General features: G+C 53.9%; 1 long non-coding RNA gene across 23 annotated transcripts in view; it reads left to right on the top strand.

Annotated features, from left to right (window-relative positions):
- LOC138842422 (uncharacterized) overlaps positions 1-20,883 on the top strand; it is a 569,596-nt gene that overhangs the window by 61,964 nt on the left and 486,749 nt on the right. For 22 of the 23 annotated variants that reach the window (XR_011376933.1, XR_011376935.1, XR_011376931.1 and 19 more), the window contains 2 exons: positions 2,074-2,214; positions 5,678-5,814. This is a non-coding gene — a long non-coding RNA (uncharacterized lncRNA). The remainder of the gene's footprint in view (positions 1-2,073; positions 2,215-5,677; positions 5,815-20,883) is intronic. The other variant, XR_011376940.1, reaches the window with a different exon arrangement.

Raw genomic sequence — 20,883 nt, forward strand, 5'->3', positions numbered from 1 at the left:
TTGCTAAGACGGATGTCAAAGAGCAGACTGCTTATGTTTTCTTCGAGGAGCTTTATGGCTTCAGGTCTTACATTGAAGTATTTGATTCATTTTGAGGTTGCTTGTGTAGGTGGCATAAGAAAGGATTCCAGTTTGATTCTTGTGCATGCAGTTGTCCAGTTTTCCCACCACCATTCTTTGAAGAGGATGTCTTTTCCCCATTGTATAGTCTCACCTCCTTTGTCTTAGATGAATTGACCATAAATGCCTATGTTTATTTTGGGGCTCTCAGTTCTGTTCCGTGGATCTATGTGTATTTCTTTTGTTCCTGTACCATACTGTCTTGATTACTCTACATATGTCGTCTAGTTTGAAACAGGGAGTGTGATATGTCCAAGTTTGTTCTTCTTTCTTAAGATCGTATTGACTATTCAGGTTCTTTTCTGTTTCCTTACACATATCAGAATTCTTTGTTCTAGTTCTCATACAATTCCATTGGTATTTTGATAAGAATGGCATGAAATCTCTAGATTGCTCTGGGGTGTGGAATCATTTTAACAATATGAATTCTTCCAATCCATGAACACATTATATCTGTCCATTTGTCTGTGTCGTCTCCAGTTTCTTTCATCAGTGTCTTCCAGTTTTCTGAGTACAGGTCTTTTACCTCCTGGGTTAGATGTATTCCTAGGTATTTCATTTTTGTTAATACCATTGTCAATGGGTTTGTTTTCTTAATTTCTCATTCTGAAAGTCTGTTGCCAGTGGATAGAGATGCAACTGATTTCTATAGGTTAATTTTGTATCCTGCAACTTACCTGAATTTTCCAATGAATTCTATTTGTTTTGGGGGGTCATCTGAAGGATTTTCTAAATAAAACATCATGTCGGGACTTCCCCAGTGGTCCAGCGGTTAATACTCCGTGCTCCCAATGGAGGGGGCCTGGGTTCGATCCCTGGTCAGGGAACTAGATCCCACATGCATGCCACAACTAAGAGTTCGCATGCCACAACTAAGGAGGCTGCCTGCCGCAACTAAGGAGCTCACCTGCCACAACTGAGACCCAGCGCAACCAGAATAAATAAATGAATGAATAAATAAATGAAATTTAAAGCATCATCTCATCTACAAACAGTGACAGTTTTACTTTTTCCTCTGCCATTGGATTCCTTTTATTTCTTTTTCTCATGTAATTATATGTCTAGGACTTCCTAGACCATGCTGAATGAAAGTGGTGAGAGTGGTCGGGGTTAGAGTTAGGTTTAAGCAGAATCCGCCCTCTTCCCCTTCCTCCCTCCCCATCACTCTGAGGCCTCCAGGAAGGACAGGACTAGTCCTGGGTCACACAGGACTCAGGGAGTTGAACTGTACCACTGTTTCTCTGTTCCCCTGTCCTGGGCATAGTTTTGTATACTATCTCTGTACCTTCTTTGACCAGGTGTCTATTTAGAGCTTTCCCTATTTTTAATGGGGTTGTGTTGTAGTTCTTTGTATATTTTGAGACAAATTCTTTATTAGATATGTTTGCAGTTTTTTTCCCCCAGTGTGTGTTGTCTTTCGATTTTCTGAATGAGGTTTTTCACACAGTAGAAACCTTTAATTTTATAAAGTCCACAGAATCCCTTGTTTTTCTTTCTGGACTCCTTTTTTGTGTTGTGTGTTAAAACCACAAAGCTTGTGATGGCCATGACCAAGCCCAAGCTCATATCAATTTTCTTTTATGTTTTCTCCTATAATTTTGAATAGTTTTGCATTTCAAACTTGTCTCTGAATCATTTTGAGTGAATTTGGTGTAAGTTGTAAAGCTTGTGTCTACATTCATTTTATTGCATATGGTTTCCAATTCATTGTTCCCTAACTACTTTGGAGAAGCTATGGGATATTGTCTTCATTTGTTTGATTTCCACCATTTAATGGGTTCAGCAGTTCTGCCAGCAGGGTCTCTGTCTCCAGTGACCCGTGAGGGAGGGCGGCCTGCACTTCCCGCACCGACCACAGGGTGGCGCTGATCCCGCCTCTGTGACCCACAGCGCATGCGCGTTCCTCGCGGACCCCCGCTCTGAGCGCAGCTGAGGGGAGTTGTGTCTCCTCAGGCACCGCCGGGTTGTGGCTGCTGACGGGCGCTCGGTCTCCTCAAGGACTCGCTGTGGTTTCGGCTTCAGGACAACGTGGGGCTGCGTCCACGCTGGCGGGAGCTGGGTTTCTTGAGGACGCAGGCGACGCTGGAGGAACAGGTGAGGAGACAGTGAGGAACAGTGGGGAGAAGCTTCCTGGGGGCGACTGACGGCTGCGGGGGTCCGTCTTCATGCGACCCAGGAAGGCCTTGGTGTGCAAAGCTGGGTTTTTGGTCAGGCTGGTGTGCGGTGGAGCCGCGTGGGTTATGGGGTGTGCAGTCTTCCCCGCGCCGTTTACCGTGGGGCTGCCCTTCCGCTTGGTGTGTCCTTGGCCCCCTTGTCGTAACTTAATGCCCCCCCCCCCCCCACCGTGCAGGATGTGTTCTGCGCTCTCCGTCCCGTCGCTCTGGTCTGTGCGCCTGTTTTGAGCCAGTTCCGCACTGTTTTGGGGACTGTAGCTTCGGGACGAAGTGTGAAGTCAGGGAGGGAGATGCCTGCGGCCCGTTCTCCTTTCTCAGGGTCGTCTTGGCTCTTCGGGGTCCTTTGTGGCTCCACACACATCTTAGGAGGATTTGCTCCATTTCTGTGAAAAACACCATTGGAATTTCAGGACGGCCTGCCTTCCCTGTGTGCACCGCTTTGGGTAGAATGGACATTTTAGCAACAGTACTTCTTGCATTCCATGAGCACGGGGAGTTTTTCCACCGACTTGTGTCTTCTTCAATGTCTTCATGAGTGTCTTAAAGTTTTCAGGTCTTTCACATCCTCGGTTAAATTTATTCCTTGGTATTTTGTTCTTTTTGATGCGGTTGTAAATAGGGTTCTTTTCTCTTTCTGATGGTTCATTATTAGTGTTTAGAAATGCCGTTGAGCTGTGTGTACTGATTTTGTGTCTTTACTGAATTCATTTATTATTTCTAACAGTTTTTTTTGGTGGAATGATGTGGGAAATTGAACTTCCAAAATCCCGCTGTTTCGACCACATCCAAGTCATCCACAACAGGGAGGAAAGGGAAGTCCTTTATATTGGGAAGTCCTAGGACCCTTGCGGGGCTCCCCAGCTGCTCACCCTTGGTCGGTGTCCTCAGTCCACCTGTGCAGACAGGTGAGGATCCCCTCCAGAGGCTCCCAAACGCTTCACCCCTACATCCTCCCCGGGGTCGGCCCGTGTCCTGTCGGGATGTTCCACCCTCAGGAAGCCCCCAAGTGCATGGCAAGGGCAGGCATCAGGCCTGCTGCGTGTGCTGCTGTGCGTCCTGCTGTATACACGGGCATGACACTGCCCAGGGTACAGGAAAGGCAGCCTTACCTCGGAACGTGGGGAGAGGGGCTGCCCACGGGTTGGACGTCAGCTCTCGGCTCACCAGGCAAGGGCAGCCGGGTTCTCGCTCCTTGGACCCTTTCTCACCCGGTCAGACCATGACCCGGCTTTGTTCCCACCCCTGTTGTCCCTCCATTGGCCTCGCTCTTGTGAGCAGAGCAGGACAGTGTGGTCTGTGGTTACAGGCTGAGACACACAGACACTGGCTGACCTGCGTGCACCCACCTGACCCCACGGAACGGGCACTGCACCAGGGCCTGTGCGGTGTGGGTTTGCCTGCCCACAGAGAGGCCGGGCCTCTGTCCTGGCTCCAGAGGTCACCTTGAGTCTGACCGGAGTGTCCGTGCTCCTACAATGTTGTGTTAATTTCTACTGTGCAGCAAAGTGATTCATATATACAAACATACATATATACATATTTTTCATATTCGTTTCCATTATGGTTAATTACAGGGTATTGAGTACAGTTCCCTGTGCTGTACAGTAAGACCTTGTTTATCCATCCTATATATAATAATTTGCATCTACTAATCCCAGACTCCCAATCCATCCCTCTCCCCTGTCTTCCCCTTGACAACCACAAGCCTGTTTTCTATATTTGTGAGTGTGTTTTTGTTCTGTAGATAGGTTCATTTGTGTCTCATTTTATAATCCACATATAAGTGATATCACATGGTATGTGTTGTTCTCTGTCTGACTTACTAAACTTTGTATGATAATCTCTAGGTCCATCCATGTAGCCGCAGATGGCATTATTTCATTCTGTTTTATGGCTGAGTAATATTCCACTGTATATATGTACCACATCTTCTATATCCACTCATCTGTTGAGGGACATTCAGGTTACTTCCGTGTCTTGGCTATTGTGAAGAGTGCTGCTGTGAATGCTGGGGTGCACGTACCTTTTCGAATTATAGTTTTGTCTGGATGTGTGCCCAGGAGTGAGATTGCTGGTTCATATGGTAATTCTATTTTTAGTTTTTGAGGAACCTCCATACTGTTTTCCATAGCGGCTGCATCAATTTACATTCCCACCAGTAGTGTAGGAGGGTTCCCTTTTCTCCACACCCCTTCCAGCATTTATTTCTAGACATTTTAATGATGGCCATTCTGACCACTACGGGGTGATAACTCACTGTAGTTTTGATTTGCATTCTCTCATAATTAGCGATGTGGAGCATCTTTTCACGTGCCTCTTGACCATCTGTATGTCCTTGGAGAAATGTCTATTTAGACCTTCTAAAATTCTGCCTATTTTTTGATTTTTTTTCTCTTTTGAGTTGTATGAGCTGTTTGTATACTTTAGAATTAAGCCCTTGTTGGTCACGTCATTTGCAGGTATTTTCTCCCAAACAGGGAGCACAGGTTCTGGAACAACTGGATACCCACATGCAGAAGAGTAAAGTTGGACCCTTACCTCCCCCCACCTCATATACAAAATCAACCGAAGGCCTAGATGCAAAATGGACCAAAGGCCTAGATGCAAGAACCAAAATTAGGAAACTCCTAGAAGAAAACATGAGAGTAAATCTTCATGACCTTGGATTTGGTCATGATTTCTTAGATCTACCAAAAGCACAAGCAACAAAAGACAAAACAGATGAATTGGACTTCCTCAAGATGAAAAACAGTTGTGTATAAAAGGAGCAAGGAATAAGATAATCCACCATCCAAAATGGCCCAAGATGTTTGCAAACCATGTATCTGATAAAGGACTGTAGCCCAGCAGCCAAGCCCCTGGTGGTGCAGTGGAGTGTCTGTGCGGCCCCTCCCGTCCTCGGTGATCAGGGGGTTTCAGGCCCCACAGCACCCGAGGGGTGGACACGGGTCATCCTCAGCACCCTCAGGGAGTGAGTGCTGGATGGTTTTGAGCCCAGATGCACTCCCATTACTGCCCTCAAAGGCTGAAGGCTTCAGCATGCCTCCAGAAGGACACAGAGTATTTGCAAGTCTTTGAGAACCAAGAGAACAGTCTTCACTTTTCTGAAAGGGCATCTTATTATTTCACAGCATGACCATTTTCAATCTGGCTCTCGGGGGTGCCCTCCCACCTCCCTGATTCCTCTGAGAGTGGCCATGGGGGGTTGGCTGTCCCCAGTCCCCACACCAGGTGACAAGGCCAGTGGGGCCAGACCCTGGTGGTCCTTAGCTTCGCTGGAGACTAACCCAGACTCTCAGCCTGCGACTGAACGTGGACGCGCCTGCTTCTCCCCGTCACCAATTCTCATCTCCTCCTCTGTCTGTCTTTCTCTTGCTTTTCAGTCTCAGATTTACCTGACGGCCACCACTCACAGCTCCCGAAGAGCCCAGAGATTTCTCCTGGAAGGAAAGGTTCTGGAAAATCAGAGGGATAAATAAAGGATACGTCTGATTCCCGCCTTGTGCTGACGCCCAAGAGGGTGAGGAGAGCATTAGAATTTTAAATCCTCCAAGTAATAGATCATTGGGGGGGGGGGGCATCCAGCGTTCTCCTGCTCGTTCTAAGAATGTCATTCCTGGATTTTAATGTGGTAAATGATTTATATTATAAATATGCAGAGGGGGCGATATCCATTCAAAAATGTTAGAGGTAACTCCGAGGGATTTACAACGAACAAGGACACAGAACCCTGTGTCCAGACACTGGCTGTGAGGCTCCTACCCTGAGCCGCAGTCCCCTGGAAGGTGGAGCGGCCATGACTCTCCTCCCGCAGGTGAGCCTACACAGGCACATCCCACGTGGGACCACTGTATCGCAGAATCTTAGAGTGGCCGATGGCAGGCAGCTGGCTAGAGATGCGGACAAGAGAAAACCGCCCAGCAGCCTGGGACAACCCTGGGGTGAGGCCTTAAGAAGGGCCAGTGTCAGAGCCTCAGAGATAACTTGAAGAGAGTTCAGGCTGTTAAGGACATCGTCAGAGATGCACTTAGGGACATATTGAGGACCTCACTTAGGGACAGGATCAGGGCATTATTTAGTGACAGCTTCGACTATAAGGGCCTAAGTTAGGGACAGTGCCAGTGCTTCACTTAGAGATAACGTGAGAGCCTTAGTTAGACACAGTTGAGGCTGTTACTCAGGGATATCTTCAGGGCCTTAGAACCAGCATTATGGCCATAATTAGAACCAGTGTCAGGGCGTTAGTTAGGGCCCAAACTAGGGTGTTAGTTAGGGAGTCAGGTCATTAGTTACAGACAGCATCAGGGTTTTAGGTAGGGACAGCGGCAAGTCCTTAGTTAAGAAGAGTGTCGGGGCCTCACTTAGGAGCAGCGTCAGGATGTTAGTTAGGGAGAGTCAGGACATTAGAATTTCAGATTCTGAGGTAGAGACAGCCTCAGGGCCTTAGTTAGGGACAGCGTCAGAGACTTACCTAGGGACATATTCAGGGCCTTAGTTATGGACAGGATCAGGGCATTATTGAGAGATACATGAGGCTATTAGGGACAGCATCAGTGTGTTAGGGAAAGAGTCGGCTGTTATTATAGACAGTGACAGTGCCTCAGGTAGAGACATCATCACAGCCTTAGTTAGGAAGAGGGTCAGGGCCTTGGTGAGGGACAGGGTCAGGCCAACAGTGAGGGACATCTAAGTCTATTAGGGACATCGTCGGGGCCTTAGATAGGGTCAGCATCAGGGCCGTAGTTAGGACCAGTGTTAGGGCATTATCTAGGGACAAAATTAGGATGTTAGTTAAGGAAAAAGTCAGGACATTAGTTACAGACAGTGTCAGCTTCTCAGGTAGAGACTTCAGGGTCTAAGTGAGAGTATCAGCATCTCAGGTAGGAGCTGCATCAGGCCATTACTTACAGACAGTGTCAAGGCCTTAATTAGAGAGAGTGTCAGGGCCTCAGAGAAAAACATGGGGGGCTTAGTGAGAGATACTTCAGGCTGTTCGTTAGGGACATCATCAGGGCGTTAGTTATGGATAGGGTCAGGGTATTAGTGAAAGACAGCTCAGGCCATTAGGCACCCCGTCAGGGCCTTGGGTAGGGGCAGCGTCAGGGAGTAGTTGGGGAAAGAGTGAGGCCGTTAGGTAAAGACCGACTCAGGGCCTTAGTTAGAGACAGTGTCAGGTTCTTTGTTAGGGACACTGTCATGGCCTCAGTTAAAGATAACTTGAGGGTCTTAGTTCGAGATAGCGTCAGGGCCTTAGTTATGGACATCTTTAGGGCCTCAGTTAGAGGTAATTTGAAGGCCTTAGTAAGAGACATGTTGGGTCATTAGGAACATCGTCTGGACCTTCGTGCCATCTTCAGTACATCATTTATGGGCCGCATCAGGGCATTAATGAGGGACAGCTCAAGTTATTAGGGACTGTGTCAGGGTCTTAGTTAGGGAATGTTTCAGGACCTTTGTTAGGGAAAGAGTGAGGCCAGTAGTTAAAGAGAGACTCAGGGCCTTAGTCAGAGACAGCCTCAGTCCTTAGTTAGGGAGAGTGTCAGGGCCTCAGTTAAAGATAAGTTGAGGGCCTTTGTTAAGGACAGCCTCCAGGCCTCAGTTAGAGACAGGCTCACGGGCTCGGGACTAAATTCAGGGTCTTAGTTAGGGACAGCATCAGGGATTTAGTTAGCATAAGAGACTCGACATTAGCTAAAGACAAGGTTAGGTTAAGGTCTAGGAATAGCGTCAGGAAATGACGTAGGGATAGTGTCAAAACCATAGCTACTTAGAGCATCAGTGCCTAATTTAGAACCAGTGTCAGGGCTTCAGGTAGGGACAGCGTCAGAGCCTGACTTAGGGAGAGAGCGACAGGGACTGAGTGAGACGTAGAGTCAGTGCCTTAGCTGGGGACAGTGTCAGGGCATGACTTAGGAGCAGCATAAGGGCCTTGGTAGGAACAGCCTAAGGGGTTTGTTAAAGACATTCTCAGGGCCTCTGTGAGAGACAGCCTCACAGCCTCACGTAGGGACAGCGTCAAGGCTTACTTTGGGACAGTTTCAGGACCTTAATAAAACATGGGCCAGGATATAATAAGCTCAGGATACTGTCAGGACTTTAATATTGATGGCAGCAGGGCCTTAGTTAGGGACAGTGTCAAGGCCTTAGATAGGACTGCCATCTGGGTCTCTGTTAGGTACCGTGTCAGGGCCTGTGTTAGCAGAGTGTTAGGGCCATAGTTACGGACAGTATCAGGGCCGGATTTAGGATGAGCATCTAGGCCTTAGTTAGGGACAGTGTCACGGCCTTGGGACTAAATTCACGGCCTGAGGTATTCACAGCATCAGGGCTTCAGTTAGCGTAAGAGGCAGAAGAGTTGCTAGGGACAGGCTTAGGGTAAAGTTTAGGGATCGTGTCAGGAAATGACCTTGGGATACTGTCAAAACCTTAGTCACTGAGAGTATCAGGGCTTTAATTAGAACCAGTGTCAGGGCTTCAGGTAAGGAGAGCGTGAGAGCCTGACTTACAGCCACAGGGACTGAATGAGGCCTAGCGTCACACCCTTAGCTGGGGACACTGTCAGGGCACGATGTAGGAGCTGCGTCAGGGCCTTTGTTGGGTCAGCAACAGGGTCTTAGTTAAAGACATGATCACTGCCTGAGATGGTCACAGCTTCAAGGCCTGAGTTAGGGATAGCTTCAGGGCCTGAGTTAGGGATAGCTTCAGGGCCTAAGTTAGGCACAGCCTCAGTCCTTCTCTTAGGGACAGAGACAGGGCTTTCTTAGGGATAGTGACAGGACCTTGGTTAGAAATGGGTCCGATTCTGAACTCAGGATAGTGTCCGAATTTTAGTTATTGCCGGCAGCAGGACGTATATTAGGGACAGTTTCCGGGCCATAGTTAGAAACAGTGGCAGGGTCCTAGTTAGGACAAGTCTGGGCCCTAGTTACGGAGAACATTAGGGCTGCTGTGAGGATAAGAGGCAGGAAATAAGCTCGGGAGAGAGTCAGGTTCCAGGCCAGGGATAGTGTCAGGAAATGAGCTAGGGATAGCGTGAAGACTTTAGTTGTTGAGAGCATCAGGGCCTTAGTTAGGACCAGTGTCAGGGCCTTAATCAGGACCAGTGTCAGGGCTTGATGTAGGGATAGCATAAGAGCCTAACTAAGGTATGGCAACAGGGCCTAAGTGAGGCCTATCTGTAGGGCCTGAGTGAGGGGCAGTGTCAGGGCGTGACTTAGGAGTAGTATAATGGCCTCTGTAGTACCAGCATTAGGGTCTTCATTAAAAACTTCTCAGGGCCTCTGATAGGTACAGCCTCAGGGCCTCACTTAGGGACAGCGTCAGGGCTACTTTAGAACAATTTCAAGACCTTGGTAAGACATGGTTCAGGATATTAGCTCGGGATAATGTCAGGACTTTAGACATTCATGGCAGCAGGGCCTTAGTCACAGACAGTGTCAGAGCCTGCGTTAGGACTAGCATCTGGGCCTCTGTTAGGTACCGTATCAGGACCTGAGTTAGGAATAGTGTTAGGGCTTTAGTGAGGGACAGTTCTGGACCGCATTTAGGAAGAGCATCTAGGACTCAGTTAGCGACAGTTCCACGGCCTTGGGACAAAATTCAGGGCCTGAGTTAGGCACATCATAACGGCATCAGTTAGCATAAGACGAAAGAATGTTGCCCTAACTGCTGGGCTCCCCAACATTTCCTGATGTCTGCCGAATGGTGCGATGACACCCCTGCCAGGTTCCCATCCCCATGGGGATGTGGGCCTTCTGCTCTGAGGTCTCAACGGCTGGCTTGCTCACACTTTCATGGTGTGGGGCCCTCTGGTGTGATTTCACTCCTGCCTGGATCCCATAGCCTCGGTGCTCCGGGCCGCCTGCTGGAGGTTCCAACTGCTGGATTCCTCACTTCTTTATTCCGTGGGCCCTCTGTTTTTAGGCTCCACCTGCCTGCCTCACTCCCAGCCCCTTGGTGATGTGGGTCCTCTGGTTTGAGGCCACATGTGCTGGGTTCCTCATCTTTCGATGATGTGGATGTGGCCCCATTGGTACAAGTACACCACTGCCAGGTTCCCATTCCCATGGGGATGTGGGCCTTCTGCTCTGAGGTCCAAACTTGTGGATTCCTCACAGTTTCATTGTGTGGGGCCCTCTGGTTTGAGTCCACTGCGGCCTGGATCCCATAGCTTCGGTGCTCCGGGCCGCCTGCTGTGGGATTCCAACTGCTGGATTCCTCACCTTTTTTATTCCATGGGCCCTCTGTTTTGAGGCTTCTCCTGCCTACCTCGCTCCCAGCCCCTTGGTGATGTCGGTCCTCTGGTTTGAGCCACATGTGCTGAGTTGCTCACCTTTAGATAATGTGGATGTGGTCACACTGGTGTCAGGACACTGCTGCCTGGTTCGCATCCCCATGGTGCTGTGCGCCCTCCGGTGAGCGTCTGATCCTGCCTGGGTTCCTCGCTGTTCTGTGAGGTGGGCCCTCTGCTGTGAGGTCACTCCTACAAGGCTGGCACTCGTCGCCTTGGTGACGTGGGCCCTCTGGTCGCAGCGGGAGCCTGCTGGGAGCCTCCTTCCCTCTGTGAGAGGGCCCTTCTGACGTCAGGCCCTAACTGCTGGGCTCCCCCACATTTCCTGATGTGCGCCCAGTGGTTCGAGGACACCCCTGCCAGGTTCCCATCCCCATGGGGATCTGGGCCGTCTGCTCTGAGGTCCCAACGGCTGGCTTGTTCACACTTTCATGGTGTGGGGCCCTCTGATGTGAGTTCACTGTGGCCTGGATCCCATAGCCTCGGTGCTCCGGGCCGCCTGCTGTGGGGCTCCAACTACTGGATTCCTCAGTTTTTTATTCCATGGGGCCTCGGTTCTGAGGCTCCTCCTGCCTGCCTCAGTCCCAGTCCCTTTGTGGTGTGGGTCTTCTGGTTTGAGGACACATGTGCTGGGTTCCTCAACTTTCGATGATGTGGTTGTAGCCTCACTGGTGTGAGGACACTCCTGCCAGGTTCCCATCCCCATGGGGATGTGGGCCTTCTGCACTGAGGTCTCAACGGCTGGCTTGCTCACACTTTCATGGTGTGGGACCCTCTGGTGTGAGTTCACTCCTGCCTTGATCCCATAGTCTCGGTGCTCCGGGCCGCCTGCTGGAGGTTACAACTGCTGGATTCCTCACCTTTTTATTCCGTGGGCCCTCTGTTGTTAGGCTTCACCTGCCTGCCTCACTCCAGCGCCTTGGTGATGTGGGTCCTCTGGATTGTGGCCACATGTTCTAGGTTCCTCATCTTTCGATGATGTGTATGTGGCCCCATTGGTGTGAGGAAACTCCTGCCTCGGTGATGAGGGCCCTCTGGTGTCAGGCCCTAAGTGCTGGGCTCCCCCAACGTTTCCTGATGTGCGCCCAGTTGTTCGAGGACACCCCTGCCAGGTTCCCATCCCCATGGGGATGTGGGTCTTCTGCTCTGAGGTCACAACGGCTGGCTTGCTCACAGTTCCATGGTGTGGGCCCTCTTGTGTGAGTTCACTCCGGCATTGATCCCATAGCCTCGTGGCCCTGGGCCGCCCGTTGGGAGGGCCCGGCTCCTGGATTCCTCACATTTTTTACTCTGTGGGCCCTCTGTTGTGAGGCTACTCCTGCCTGCCTCAGTCCCAGCCCGTCGGTGATGTGGGTTCTCTGGTTTGAGGCCACGTGTGCTGGGTGCCTCACCTTTCGATGATGTGGCCCCACTGGTGTGAGGACACTCCTGCCTGGTCCCCATCCCCTTCCTGATGTGGGCCCTCTGGTGAGAGTCTGATCCTGGCTGGGTTCCTCAGACTTCTGTGAGGTGGGCCCTCTGATGTGAGGTCACTCCTGCCTGGCTCGCACACGTCGCCTTGGCGACGTGGGCCCTCGGGTGGCAGCTGGAGCCCGCCGGGCGCCTCCTCCCCTGGTTGATGAGGTCCCTATGGCGTAAGACCCTAACTGCTGGGCTCCCCCCGTTTTCTGATGTGCAGCCAGTGATGCCAGGACACTCCTGCCAGGTTCCCATCTTGCTGGCGATGTGGGCCTTCTGCTCTGAGGTCCCAACGGTTGGGTTGCTCACAGTTCCATGGTGTGGGCTCTCTGATGTAAGTTCACTCCGACCAGGATCCCATGGCCTCTGTGTTCCTGGCAGCCTGATGGGAGGTTCCAACTGCTGGATTCCACACCTTTTTTATTCTATGGGCCCTCTGTGGTGAGGCTACTCCTGCCTGCCTCACTCCCAGCCCCTTGGTGATGTGGGTCCTCTGGGTTGAGGCCACATGTGCTGGGTTTCTTCCATTTCGATGATGTGGCCCAACTAGTGTGAGGACACGCCTGCCAGGTTCCCATCCCCTTGGTGATGTGGGCCCTCTAGTGCGAGTCTGATCCTGGCTGGGTCCCTCACCCTTCTGTAAGTTGGGCCCTCTGCTGGGAGGTCATTCCTGCCTGCTTGGCACACGTCACCTTGGCGACGTGGGCCATCTGTTGGCAGTTGGAGCCTGCTGGGAGCCTCTTACCCTCGGAGATGAGGGCCCACTGTCGTCAAGTCCTAACTGATGGGTCCCCACAGTTTCTGATGTGCGCCCAGTGGTGCGAGGAAACTCCTGCCAGCTTCTCATCCCCTTGGGGACGTGGGCCTTCTGCTCTGAGGTCCCGAGGTCTGGGTTGCTCAGTTCCATGATGTGGGCCCTCTGGTGTGAGTTCACTGCGGCCTGAATGCCGTAGCCTCGGCGCTCTGGGCCACCTGCTGGGAGGTGCCAACTGCTAGATTCCTCCCCTTTTTTATTGTGTGTGCCCTGAGTTGTGAGTTTTCTCCAGCATGCCTCACTCAGAGCCCCTTGGTGATGTGGGTCCTCAGGCTTGAGTCCCCATGTGCTGGGTTCCTTACCTTTCGATGATGTGGCCCCACTGGTGTGAGGACACTCCTATCTGGTTCCCATCCCCTTGTTGACGTGGGCACTCTGGTGAGAGTCTGACCGTGGCTGGAATCCTCACCCTTTTGTGAGGTGGGCCCTCTGCTGTGAGGTCACTCCTGCCTGGCTGGCACGCTTCGCCTTGGCGACGTGGGACCTCTGGTGGCAGTTGGAGCCTGCTGGGGGCCTCCTCCCCTCAGTGATGAGGGCCCTCTCGCGTCAGGCCCTAACTGCTGGTCTCTCCACATTTCTTGAATGTGCCCCAGTGGTTCGAGGACAGTCCTGCCAGGTTCCCGTTCCCATGGTGATGTGAGCCGTCTGGTCTGGGGTCCCAACGGCTGAGTTACTCACAGTTTCATGATGTGGACCCTCTGGTGTGAGTTCGCTCCCGTCTGTATCCCATAGACTCGGTTCCCTGGGCCGCCTGCTAGGAGGTTCGATCTGCTGGATTCCTCACCTTTTTAAATCTGTGGTCCCTCTGTTGTGAGTCTACTCCTGCCTGCCACACTCCCAGCCCCTTGGTGATGCGGGTCCTCTGGTTTGACGCCACGTGTGCTGGGTTCCTCACCTTTCGATGATGTGGCCCCACTGGTGTGAGTACACTCCTGCCTGGTTCCCATACCCTTGTTGATGTGGGTCCTCTGGTGAGAACGTAATCCTGGCTGGGTTCCTTAACCTTCTGCGTGGTTGGCCCTGTGCTGTGAGGTCACTCCTGCCTGGCTGGCACACTTCGTCTTGGCGACGAGGGCCCTCTGGTGACAGTGAGGGCCTGCTGGGCGCCTCCTCCCCTGGGTGATGCGGGCCCTCTGGCGTCATGCCCTAACTGCTGTCCTCCCCACATTTTCTGTTGTGTGCCTAGTGGTGCGAGGACACTCCTGCCAGGTTCCCATCCCCATTGGGATGTGGGCCTTCGGCTCTGACGTCCCATCTGCTGGGTTGCTCAGAGTTTCACGATGTGGGCCCTCTGGTGTGAGTTCATTCCGGCCTGGACCCCATAGCCTCCGGGCTCTGGGCCGCGTGCTGGGAGGTGCCAACTGATGGATTCCTCAACTGTTTTATTCTGTGGGCCCTCTGTTGTGAGGCTCCTCCTGCCTTCCTCACTCCAAGCCCCTTCGTGATGTGGGTTCTCTGATTAGAGTCCACGTTACTGGGTTTCGCATCTTTCGTTGATGTGGCCACACTGGTGTGAGGACACTCCTGCCGGGTTCCCATCCCCTTGGTGATGAGGGCCCTCTGGCGAGAGTCTTATCCTGGCTGGGTTCCTCACCCCTCTGTGAGGTAGGCCCTCTTCTGTGAGGTCACTCCTGCCTGGCTGGAACACGTCCCCTTGGCGACGTGGGCCCTCTGTTGGCAGTTGGAGCCTGCTGGGTGCCTCCTCCCCTCGGTGATGAGGGGCCTCTTGCTTCAGGACCTAACTGCTGTGCTCCCCACGTTTTCTGATGTGCGCCCAGTGGTGCGAGTACACTCCTGCCAGGTTTCCGTACCCATGGGGACGTGGGCCTTCTGCTCTGAGGTCTGAGCTGCAGGGTTGCTCACAGTTTCATGATGTGAGCTCTCTTGTGTGAGTTCACTCCGGCCTGGGCCCAATAGCCTCGGTGCTCTGGGTCACTTGCTGGGAGCTTCCAACTGCTGGATTCCTCACCTTACTTATTCTGTGGGCCCTCTCTTGTGAGGCTACTCCTGGCTGCTTCACTGCCAGCCCCATCGTGATTTGGGTCCTCAGGTTTGTCGCCACATGTGCTGGGTTCCTCACCTTTCGATGATGTGGCCCCACTGGTGTGAGGACACTCCTGTCTGGTTCCATCCCCTTGTTGACGTGGGCCCTCTGGTGAGAGTCTGATCCTGTCTGGGTTCCTCATCCTTCTGTGACGTGGGCCCTCTGCTGTGAGGTCACTCCTGCTAGGCACATGTCGCCTTTGCGACGTGAGTCCTCTGGTGTCAGTTGGAGCCTGCTGGGAGCCTCGTCCCCTCGATGATGAGGACCCATCTGGCGTCAGGCCCTAAGTGCTGGGCTCCTCACGTTTTCTGATGCACGCCCAGTGGTGCGAGGACACTTCTGCTCGGTTCCCATCCCCGTGGGGATGTGGGCCTTCTGCTCTGAGGTCCCAACGTCTGGGTTGCTTACAGTTTCATGATGTGGGCCCTCTGGTGTGAGTTCACTCTGGCCTGGATCCCATAGCCTCAGTACTCTGGGCTGCCTGCTTGGAAGTTCCAACTGCTGGATTCGTCACCTTTTTTTTTTTCTGTGGTCCCTCTCTTGTGAGGTTCCTCCTTCCTGCCTCAGTCTCAGCCACTTGGTGATGTGGGTCCTCTGGTTTGAGGCCACATGTGCTGGGTTCCTCACCTTACGCTGGTGTGGCCCCAGTGGAGTGAGTACACTCCTGCCTGGTTCCGAACCTCGTGGTAATGTGGGCCCTCTGGTGAGAGTCTGATCCTGGTTGGGTTCCTCACCCTTCTGTGAGGTGGGCCCTCTTCTGTGAGGTCCCTCCTGCCTAGCTGGCACACGTCTCCTTGGCGAAGTGGGCCCGCTCCTGGCATTTGGTGCCTGCTGGGACCTCCTCCCCTTGGTGATTAGCGCCCTCTGGCGGCAGGCAATAATTTCTGGGCTCCCCACATTATCGGATGTGCGCCCAGTGGTGCGAGGACACTCCTGCCATGTTCCGATCCCCATGGGGATGTGGGCCTTCTGCTCTGAGGTCCCTTGTGCTGGGTTGCTCACAGTTTCATGATGTGGGCCCTCTGTTGTGAGTTCACTCCAGCCTGCATCCCATATCCTCGGTGCTCTGGGCGGCCTGCTGGGAGTTTCCAACTGCTGGATTCCTCACCATTTTTATTGTATGGGCCCTCTGTTTTGAGGCTACTCTTGCCTGTCTCACTCCCAGCCGCTTGGTGATGTGGTTCCTCTGGTTTGAGTCCACATGTGCTGGTGATGTGGTTCCTCTGGTTTGAGTCCACATGTGCTAGTTTCCTCACCTTGAGATGGTGTGGCCCCACTGGTGTGAAGAAACTCCTGCCTGGTTCCCGTCCCCTTGGTGTTTTGGGCCCTCTGGTGAGAGTCTGTGGCTGGATGGGTTCCTCACCCTTCTGTGAGGTGGGCCCTCTGATGTGAGGTCACTCCTGCCTGGCTCGCGTACATCGCCTGAGCGACGTGGGTCCTCTGGTGGCAGTTGGAGTCGGCTGGTAGCCTTCTCCCAGCGGTGATGAGGGCCCTCTGGCGTCAGGCCCTAAATTCTGGGCTCCCCACATTATCTGATTTGCGCCAAGTGGAGAGAGGACACTCCTGCCAGGTTCCCATCCCTTTGGGGCTGTGGGCCTTATGCTCTGAGGTTCCAACGGCTGGGTTGCTCACAGTTCCATGATGTGGGCCCTCTGGTGTGAGTTCACTCAGGCCTGGATCCCATAGCCTCCGTGCTGTGTGTCGCCTGCATCGGGGTTCCAACTGATGGATTCCTCACATTTTTTATTCTATGGGCCCTCTGTTGTGATGCTACTTCTGCCTGCATCACTCCCATCCCCTTGGTGATGTGGGCCCTCTGGTGAGAGTCTGACCGTGGCTGGGATCCTCACCCTTCTGTGAGGTGGGCCCTCTTCTGTGACGTCACTCCTGCCTAGCTGGCACACGTCTCCTTGGCGACGTGGGCCCTCTGGGGGCAGTTGGAGCCTGCTGGGCGCCTCCTACCCTGGGTGATGAGGGCCCTCTGGAGTCAGGCCCTAACTGCTGGGTTACCCAATTTTCTGATGGGCACCCAGTGTTGCGAGGATACTCCTGCCAGGGTCCCACCCCCATTGGGATGTGGGTGTTCTGCTGTGAGGTCCCAACGGCTAGGTTGCTCACAGTTTCATGATGTGAGCCCACTGGTGTGAGTTCACTCCGGCCTGGATCCCATAGCCTTGCTGCTCTGGGCCATGTGCTGGGAGGTTCCAACTGCTTGATTCCTTATCTTTTTTATTCTATGGGCCTCTCTTGTGAGGAAACTCCTGACTGCCTCACTCTCAGCCACTTGGTGATGTGGGTTCTCTGGTTTGAGGCCACATGTGCTGGGTTCCTCACCTTACGCTGGTGTGGCCCCACTGGAGTGAGGACACTCCTGCCTGGTTCCGAACCTCGTGGTAATGGGGGCCCTCTGGTGAGAGTCTGATCCTGGCTGGGTTCCTCACCCTTCTGTGAGGTGGGCCCTCTTCTGTGACGTCACTCCTGCCTAGCGGGCACACATCTCCTTGGCGACGTGGGCCCTCTCGTGGCAGTTGGTGCCTGCTGGGAGCCTCCTCCCCTTGGTGATTAGTGCCCTCTGGCATCAGGCAATAATTTCTGAGCTCCCCACACTTTCTGATATGCGCCCAGTGGTGTGGGGACACTCCTCCCTGGTTCCGATCCCCATGGGGATGTGGGCCTTCTGCTCTGAGGTCCCATGTGCTGGGTTGCTCACAGTTTCATGATGTGGGCCCTCTGGTGTGAGTTCATTCCGGCCTGCATCCCATAGCCTCTGTGCTCTGGGCCGCCTGCTGGGAGTTTCCAACTGCTGGATTCCTCACCATTTTATTGTGTGGGCCCTCTGTTGTGAGGCTAATCCTGACTGCCTCACTCCCAGCCCCTTGTTGGTGTGGTCCTCTGGTTTGAGGCCACATGTGCTGGGTTCCTCACCTTTCGATGATGTGCCCCGCTGGTGTGAGGCCACACCTATCTGGTTCCCATCCCCTTGGTGAGGTGGGCCCTCTGTTGAGAGTCTGATCCTTGCTGGGTTCCTCACCCTTCTGTGAGGTGAGCCCTGTGATTTGAGGTCACTCCTGCCGAGTGGCTCATGTCGCCTTGGCGACATGGGCCCTCTGGGGTCAGTTGGAGCCTGCTGGGAGCCTCCTCCCCTCGGTGATGAGGGCCCTGTGTCGTCAAGCCCTAACTGCTGGGCTCCCCACATTTTCGGATGTGCGCCCAGTGGTTCGAGGACACTCCTGGCAGGTTCCCATCCCCAAGGGGATGTGGGCCTTCTGCTCTGAGATCCCAGTTGTTGCGTAGCTCACAGTTTCATGAAATGAAACCTGTGGTGTGACATCACTCAGACCAGGATCCCATAGATTTGGTGCTGTGGGCCACATGCTGGGAGATTCCAAATGCTGGAGTCCTCACCTTTTTTATTCTATGGGCCCTCTGTGGTGAGGCTACTCCTGCCTGCCTCACTCCCAGCCCCTTGGTGATGTGGGTCCTCTGGTTTGAGGCCATATGTGCTGGGTTCCTCACCTTTCGACGATGTGGCCCCGCTGGTTTGAGAACACTCCTGCCTGCTTCCCATCCCCTTGGTAATGTGGGCCTTTTCGGTGAGCGTCTGATCCTGCCTGGGTGTCTCAACGTTCTGTGAGGTGGGCCCTCGGCTGTGAGGTCACTCCTGCCTGGCTGGCACTCGTTGCCTTGGCGACGTGGGCCCTCTGGTCACAGTTGGAGCCTGCTGGGAGCCTCCTCCCCTGGGTGATCAGGGCCCTCTGGCGTCAGGCCCTAAGTCCTGGGCTCCCCATATTTTCTGCTGTGCGCCCAGTGGTGCGAGGACACTCCTGCCAGGTTCCCATCCTCATGGGGATGTGGGCCTTCTGCTCTGAGGTCCCAAGGGCTGGCTTGCTCACAGTTCTATGGTGTGGGCCCTCTTGTGTGAGTTCACTCCGGCATTGATCCCATAGTCTCGTGGCCCTGGGCCGCCCGTTGAGAGGGCCCGGCTCCTGGATTCCTCACATTTTTTACTCTGTGGGCCCTCTGTTGTGAGGCGACTCCTGCCTGCCTCAGTCCCAGCCCGTTGGTGATGTGGGTTCTCTGGTTTGAGGCCACGTGTGCTGGGTGCCTCACCTTTCGATGATGTGGCCCCACTGGTGTGAGGACACTCCTGCCTGGTCCCCATCCCCTTCGTCATGTGGGCCCTCTGGTGAGAGTCTGATCCTGGCTGGGTTCCTCAGACTTCTGTGAGGTGGGCCCTCTGATGTGAGGTCACTCCTGCCTGGCTCGCACACGTCGCCTTGGCGACGTGGGCCCTCGGGTGGCAGCTGGATCCCGCCGGGCAACTCCTCCCCTGGTTGATGAGGTCCCTATGGCGTAAGACCCTAACTGCTGGGCTCCCCCCATTTTCTGATGTGCAGCCAGTGATGCCAGGACACTCCTGCCAGGTTCCCATCCTGCTGGGGATGTGGGCCTTCTGCTCTGAGGTCCCAACGGCTAGGTTGCTCACAGTTCCATGGTGTGGGCTCTCTGATGTAAGTTCACTCCGACCAGGATCCCATGGCCTCTGTGTTCCTGGCCGCCTGATGGGAGGTTCCAACTGCTGGATTCCTCACCTTTTTTATTCTATGGGCCCTCTGTGGTGAGGCTACTCCTGCCTGCCTCACTCCCAGCCCCTTGGTGATGTGGGTCCTCTGGGTTGAGGCCACATGTGCTGGGTTTCTTCCATTTCGATGATGTGGCCCAACTAGTGTGAGGACACGCCTGCCAGGTTCCCATCCCCTTGGTCATGTGGGCCCTCTGTTGAGAGTCTGATCCTGGCTGGGTCCCTCACCCTTTTGTAAGTTGGGCCCTCTGCTGGGAGGTCATTCCTGCCTGCTTGGCACACGTCACCTTGGCGACGTGGGACCTCTGATGGCAGTTGGAACCTGCTGGGGGCCTCCTCCCCTCGGTGATGAGGGCCCTCTCGCGTCAGGCCCTAACTGCTGGTCTCTCCACATTTCTTGAATGTGCCCCAGTGGTTCGAGGACAGTCCTGCCAGGTTCCCATTCCCATGGGGATGTGGGCCGTCTGGTTTGAGGTCCCAACGGCTGAGTTACTCACAGTTTCATGATGTGGGCATTCTGGTGTGAGTTTACTCCGGTCTGGATCCCATAGACTCGGTTCCCTGGGCCGCCTGCTAGGAGGTTCGATCTGCTGGTTTCCTCACCTTTTTAAATCTGTGTTCCCTCTGCTGTGAGTCTAGTCTTGCCTGCCACACTCCCAGCCCCTCGGTGATGTGGGTCCTCTGGTTTGAGGCCATATGTGCTGGGTTCCTCACCTTTCGACGATGTGGCCCCGCTGGTTTGAGAACACTCCTGCCTGCTTCCCATCCCCTTGGTAATGTGGGCCTTTTCGGTGAGCGTCTGATCCTGCCTGGGTCCCTCAACGTTCTGTGAGGTGGGCCCTCTGCTGTGAGGTCACTCCTGCCGGGCTGGCACTCGTCACCTTGGCGACGTGGGCCCTCTGGTCGCAGCGGGAGCCTGCTGGGAGGCTCCTCCCCTGGGTGATCAGGGCCCTCTGGCGTCAGGCCCTAAGTCCTGGGGTCCCCATATTTTCTGCTGTGCACCCAGTGGTGCGAGGACACTCCTGCCAGGTTCCCATCCTCATGGGGATGTGGGCCTTCTGCTCTGAGGTCCCAAGGGCTGGCTTGCTCACAGTTGCATGGTGTGGGCCCTCTTGTGTGAGTTCACTCCGGCATTGATCCCATAGCCTCGTGGCCCTGGGCTGCCTGTTGGGAGGGCCCGGCTCCTGGATTCCTCACATTTTTTACTCTGTGGGCCCTCTGTTGTGAGGCTACTCCTGCCTGCCTGAGTCCCAGCCCGTTGGTGATGTGGGTTCTCTGGTTTGAGGCCACGTGTGCTGGGTGCCTCACCTTTCGATTATGTGGCCACAGTGGTGTGAGGCCACTGCTGCCGGTTTTCCATCCCCTTGGTGATGTGGGCCCTCTGGTGAGAGTCTGATCCTG

This window comes from Globicephala melas, chromosome 19 (genome assembly GCF_963455315.2).
Source record: "Globicephala melas chromosome 19, mGloMel1.2, whole genome shotgun sequence".
Lineage (NCBI taxonomy): Eukaryota > Metazoa > Chordata > Mammalia > Artiodactyla > Delphinidae > Globicephala > Globicephala melas.